Source organism: Echinops telfairi, unplaced genomic scaffold (genome assembly GCF_000313985.2).
Source record: "Echinops telfairi isolate 266 unplaced genomic scaffold, ASM31398v2 ScPeMD7_7457;HRSCAF=8495, whole genome shotgun sequence".
Lineage (NCBI taxonomy): Eukaryota > Metazoa > Chordata > Mammalia > Afrosoricida > Tenrecidae > Echinops > Echinops telfairi.
The window spans coordinates 17,472,168-17,477,785 of NW_022111357.1; the positions used below are offsets into that span (position 1 = coordinate 17,472,168).

Below are 5,618 nucleotides of genomic sequence, written 5' to 3' on the forward strand. Positions count from 1 at the left end.
AGAACTGCTGTACTAAAGGCATGGCTCACAGGACTCCTTCATAGGCTTCATCTGGGGCCTACATCCTGCTCAGCCTTCCAAATGCTCCCACCACCTCCCCGGGCTCCTTCCTCTGGAAAGCAACCCTCCTTCCCCGGCGGGATGTTTTCCTTCCTTCCGTTGTGTTTGCAGCCGGCAGTAATCAAGCCCCCTCCTAGGGGCTGAGCGCCTGCGAGATGTTGGATTAAGTCTAGTAATGGAAAGGCTGGGGGTTCACTTCTCTCCCAAGCACCTTGGAAACTCGGCCTGGAAATCTCATTCAGAAAAACCAGCCATTGAAACCCTACGAGCGCAGTTCTACACTGACACACGGGGTCCCATGAGTCTACACTGACACACGGGGTCCCATGAGTCTACACTGACACACGGGGTCCCATGAGTCTACACTGACACACGGGGTCCCATGAGTCGACGTCCGCTCATTGGCAACTGGTTTCATGCGAATCAAAGTTCACAATTGCATTTGGCGTGGTATCTCGTTTGGACTCCTCTGATATAAAACAACCAGCTTCATCCAGTCTTTGTTTTTATGACAATACTGTATATTGTTTAATGGACTAGGCAGTTGTCTTATGGGATGCTCCGCCCATGTGGATGAGTCTTCTGTCTTCTCCTGTTACTCCTTTTTTTTTCCCTCTCTCTCTAATCAGGGGAGAGTGCGAACGCAGTCCCCCACTACCACAAATTATGCAGTCGAGTTCCCCACATTTGGGGTAATCGCAGGGGTCAGCACACCCAAAGTGCAATGGGTGAGCCTCGCCCTGGGAAAACCACCTTCGTGATCATGGTATCTCCCCTGCCAGGTAAGTATTCTCCTGTTACTCCTGTGGTGGCATAGTGGTTATGACTTGGTATGCAGTCTACATGGTCAGCAGTTCGAAACCACCAGCAGCTCCTCAGGGGTTTTCTACTCCTGTAAACAGTGATAGTCTCAGAAGCCCACAGGGGGTCACTATGAGTCAGCACTGACTTGATGGCAGTGAATTCGTTTTTTTTGGGGGGGTGAAGGGGTTAGTAGCTCCTCCAGGAGCACAGGTGGTACAGTGGTTATTCTTTGGGCTGTGATCCACAAGATAAGCAGTTCAAAACCACCAGCGGCTCCTCAGGAGAGTTTAAGAAGGAGTTACAGTCTCAGAAACCCACAGGGGCAGTTGTACTTGGTCCTGTAGGGTCACTATGAGTCAGCATCAACTCGATGGCAGTGAGTTTGGTCTTGGGTGGTACCTCCTGCAGTTGGAAGGTGTGTCCATAGCAGGGTTTGCAGACTTTTTCTGGGAAGGACCAGAGAGTAACTTTTTGGTCTTGTAGGCCATATGGCTCTACTGCAACTGTCCAGCCCGGTCAGTCGTGAACACAGCAACCACACACACGGAAATCAGAGGGTGCTGCACCCTGATATAGCTGCACATGCAGACACCACACTATTCCTTTAGCCTGATTTTCACAAGTCACTAAAAGTTCTTCCCTTGGTCTCTTTAACCTCTTAAAGGTCTCTAAACCATTCTTAGCAAACGCACTGTCATGGGGTCCATGCTGACTCTTGGCCAGCCTGTAAGACTGGGTAGAGCTGGTCCTATGGATTCTGAGACTGTAATTCTTTTACAGGAATAGAAAACTGCCTCTTTCCCCCTCGGCGTGGTTGGTGGTTTCAAATGGCTGACCTTTCGGTGAGCAGCCCAGCGCACAGCCCCCTGTGCCCCCAAGACTCCTACCTAACTCATTGAAGAGCAAAAACAGGCAGCAGGCAGGATTTGACCCTTCGCCTGCTGACCCCTGGTCCAGAACCTTGATTAGAGGGCAGCTGAACACGTGTGGCAGGAATTGCGCACAGTGACAGTGTCCGAACTGCTTCAGGGATGGCCACCAGATCTCTCCTTTGTCCTCTGCAAATAGCAAGATCGGCAATGCAGCTTGAACGCTGTGTGGACGTGCTGTCTTTAAAAACCTTTCACAGCTGTAGCGTCCATGACAAGTCTTGCCCTAATCAATCGATTCCGTTTTCCTAATCCTCACCTTCTTCTATCCTTATTAGCTGGTATTCCCCCACAAAGAAGAGTTTTCCCTCATCACTAGGCAAGAACTACAATTCCTCCTTTAAAAAAGTAAAAAAAAAAAAAAGTAAGATAAATGCTTAACATTAAACGACAGCTTTGTGTTTTCTTTTAAATGAATGAGTGATTCTGGAACATGTTTGTTTGTATGCTGAGAGGGTAATTCCCTGGAGAGGGGAAGATGGATGGCGTCAGAGCTGGCCTTACAGCAGGTGTGAAGCCCTCCAGAAGGTGGGAAGACCTGGAGTCCGAAGGCGGGGGTGGGGTGTGTGTGTCATCAGGGAGAGATGGAGGGCCAACTTGCTAAGAAACATATCCGAGGATTGCCGGTCTGGTTAATGTCTTTTTGAGGCTGGGAGTTGGGACTCCGTTGTCTGTGTGGCAGGTGAGGTCCTGCTCCACTCTCAGCGAAGTGAGTGGTCGAATTCCGGCAGGCCTGGGGCATCAGATCACAAGGTGTGTAGATGCAGGGAGGGTTTCTCTGAGGAAGGGGCACTGCAGGTGAAAGAGAGCCAAGAGCAGAGGAAGGGTGTCTCAGGAGGAGGGCCGGACAGCAGCACGGGAGGAGGTCCAGAGGCAAGAAATCCGTACATTCTGTTGTGGTGGTTAGGAGCCTTCCTTCCAGTGGGTTTTGAGCCCACGGGCAACAGAACAAAATAGGGCCTGGTCCTGCGCCAGCCTCACCATCGCTGTTTACGTTTGAGCACGTTGCTGCCGCCTGTGTCTCTGCTCTGGGAATGGAAAGGGTTCAACATGGCTGGAGAGGAAGAGGGTGTGAGAGGAGGCTGTAGAGGCAGGCAGGGGCCATGGCAAGTTGTTCAGACTATTGTGTCTTCTGATGATTTCATTTCTCTTATGCTGAGGGAACGGGAGCGAAGCCACTTGAGCGTTTTAAATGAGCGATGAACACGATCCATGTTATCTTTTCAAAAACAGAAGCAACGCTGTTCTTCCGTTCTTTTTTTTTCAATTCATCAATTCTGAAATTTGTTCGCTCACGCTTTAATGCATACTTCCCCTTATTCTTTCAGTGGGCTTTCATTTGTTTGCCTGTTAATGCCTTTGTCCCTTCAATGATCCCTGCATTCTGTGCCCTGAGAGCTGCTGTTCTGTGCCAGACCCTGTCAGGGAGGGCCTGGGGGGTGGAGGCAGCAGACATGCAGGCAGTGGGGTTACTGTTAAGAACTAGACCCAGTCCTGCCCTTTAAGGAAAACACCCTCCCACACACCTATACTCCAGGAACTAGCAGTGCACCAAGCAGCCATCTGGGAGGGTCTTCTGAGGAGGTCCCTGGGTGTCAGGCCTGGAAGGCAGACCGAGTTAGCATATGCTGGGTAGCCAGGGATGCTCTCTTTCACCAATTCCCTAGCAGGTAATAGGCATATAGTAGGGTATATGCTTTAGGGGGAAATGAGTGCCCTCTGAGGAAACCCAGAACTCTTAGTGGGGCAAAGGAGGAAGGCTAGTCTCTGTTGCCATAGATCTAGAATAGCTTGGACCAGAAGGATGCCCATTGCCTGCAGGAGACTACTTACCTTTTATTGCCCCACCCTTTTTAAAGCACCCAACTCCTAGTTGATCTCTGTACTCGTTACTGGCTCTACGGCTTTCGGATTAGGCGTTCTCCTTCCAAGACTTGAACTAGGGTGTGCATCAATGCCATCTAATCCTGTGCACAGCAATCTGTCTTCCAAATGCCCAAGACCACCGTTGAAGTGTCTGGTCTACACCCTCTCCAGTCCTTCTCTGAGAACACTGCCATGCTGAACCACTGGGAGTTCCCCAGGAGGCAGAAAGCAGCCTCTCTCCTCTGTGTCCTGAAGGCTGCAACTGACAGGCAAAGATAGATGTTCATTGACTGTGTAGGCCAATGCCAGCCAGGGGGTGCTTAATGGTGAAGAAGATGCTGCTCAGCCCAGGGGAGACTACCCTTCCAAAGCCCTCTCCCACTGTCAACTGGCTCCCCTGCGTCTTCCTCCTTGTGCCTCCCATTTTCCAAAGGGAAAATCATTTGTACCTGCCTTTCTACTACCCACAGACACACTGGAACACACCTGAAGCCACACCTCTGCCCTACCTAGAGGCACCGCACACCCCCTTGGGTCTGCATAAACGCCCCAGTTATGGGTTCCAAAAATGCAGCCATCCCATTCAAAGCCTACAGTCACACACCCACTTAGAAGATCAGTAGTTCAAAGCCATCAGCGACTCCACAGGAAAAAGATGAGGCTTTCTACTCCTGTGAAAATGCACAGTCTCAGACACCCAAAGATTCTACTTTGTCCTGCAAGGTCACTATGAGTCAGGATTGACTCCACTTGGGGTGAGTTTGATGGTTCGGAATCATTTCAGAAGCAGACCACCACTGCTACGCCTTTCTCCTGCACAGGACCTGGGGTGGGTACAAACCGCCCCTCCGTCCTGCCAGCTGTGCCTCAGGGGCTTAGACACTGCGCCCCCAGGGACCGCTGTGGTTGTTGTGAGGTGCCATGCAGTCGGCTCCCACACACAGCAACCCTACAAAGCATTGCCCGGTCCCGCGCATCCTCACCCTTGTTCCTGTGCCTGGCCCATCGACGCAGCCACCGTGTCGTCCATCTCGCCGAGGACCTTCCTCTTTGTCACCGCCCCTCCTCTTCGCAGATGTCCTTCTCCAGGTACGGGTGGGTCTCTCCTGACAACACGTCCAGAGTGTAAGATGCAGCCTTGCCATCCTTGCCTCTAAGGAGCACGCTGGCCTTCTTCTCCCAGGGATTGGCGATTGGCGCTACCTTTGGGAAACAAGGGACTGTGGTGCAAGGATCTTCCCGGGTTTGTTTCGTTTTTTCACACTTGGGGGAAGGGGCTGACACACCCTCTCAGGGGCAGTGTCCGCGGAGGGCTGATTCCTCTGCGGAGCAGTTGTCTAAGGGAAGGGCCACTGGCCGGGCCCACCCTCCTCCATTCCTGCCCCAGTGCCCACACCCAGTGCCACATAAGGGGACCGGCCATGTACTCCAAAGTGGCTCTGGCGACAGCGACCTGCGGTCAACTGGCTGTGAAACTTAGGGACAAACCTGTGGACCCCTCAAGTTTTCCCACAACAACCAGACCTCACCTGAAAGCCGCTGCTGGGCTGAAGAGCTTCTCCTTAGGGTGGGGGCTTTGGGGAGACTAGGGTGTCGCAGGAGAGCGAGAAGGGGGAGCGCAGCGGGGCGGGCGGGTCTGGGAGCGAGGGCCCCACCCCACCGCGGGCAGCGGGCTGGGGGGCGGGGGCGTGCCTGCAGCCCTCGCGGCCGCCACCCGGGCAATAAGAGAAGTAAGAAGGCGGCTTCCTCCTGCTGCGCAGAGGGGGCGGCGGTCAGAGGCGGAGACACCCAGTTCTCCCCCAGCTCGGCCCGCGCCGCTGCTGGGTGCCTGGCTGGCTGGACCGGCATCGACGGGACCAGGTGGGTGTTGAGATCCGAGGGGCGGGAGTGGGGTGGGGGGAGACAAGGGGCTGAGAGGAAGAAAGGAAAGGAATGGGGAGGTAGCTGGGTGTCTGATAG

The 5,618-nt window shown here is 53.3% G+C and overlaps 1 protein-coding gene and 1 non-coding gene across 2 annotated transcripts in view; one reads left to right on the forward strand and one right to left on the reverse strand.

Moving 5' to 3' along the window:
- Window positions 1–686: 686 nt before the first annotated feature.
- On the reverse strand, window positions 687–850 carry LOC115872809. The gene has a single exon (XR_004048054.1). It is a non-coding gene; the product is annotated as a U1 spliceosomal RNA (small nuclear RNA).
- Window positions 851–5,460: 4,610 nt separating this feature from the next.
- Window positions 5,461–5,618, forward strand: part of FGR (FGR proto-oncogene, Src family tyrosine kinase) — a 21,332-nt gene continuing 21,174 nt past the window's right edge. Inside the window, exon 1 of the mRNA XM_045298917.1 lies at window positions 5,461–5,519. The gene's annotated coding sequence lies outside the window, so the exon portion shown is untranslated. The remainder of the gene's footprint in view (window positions 5,520–5,618) is intronic.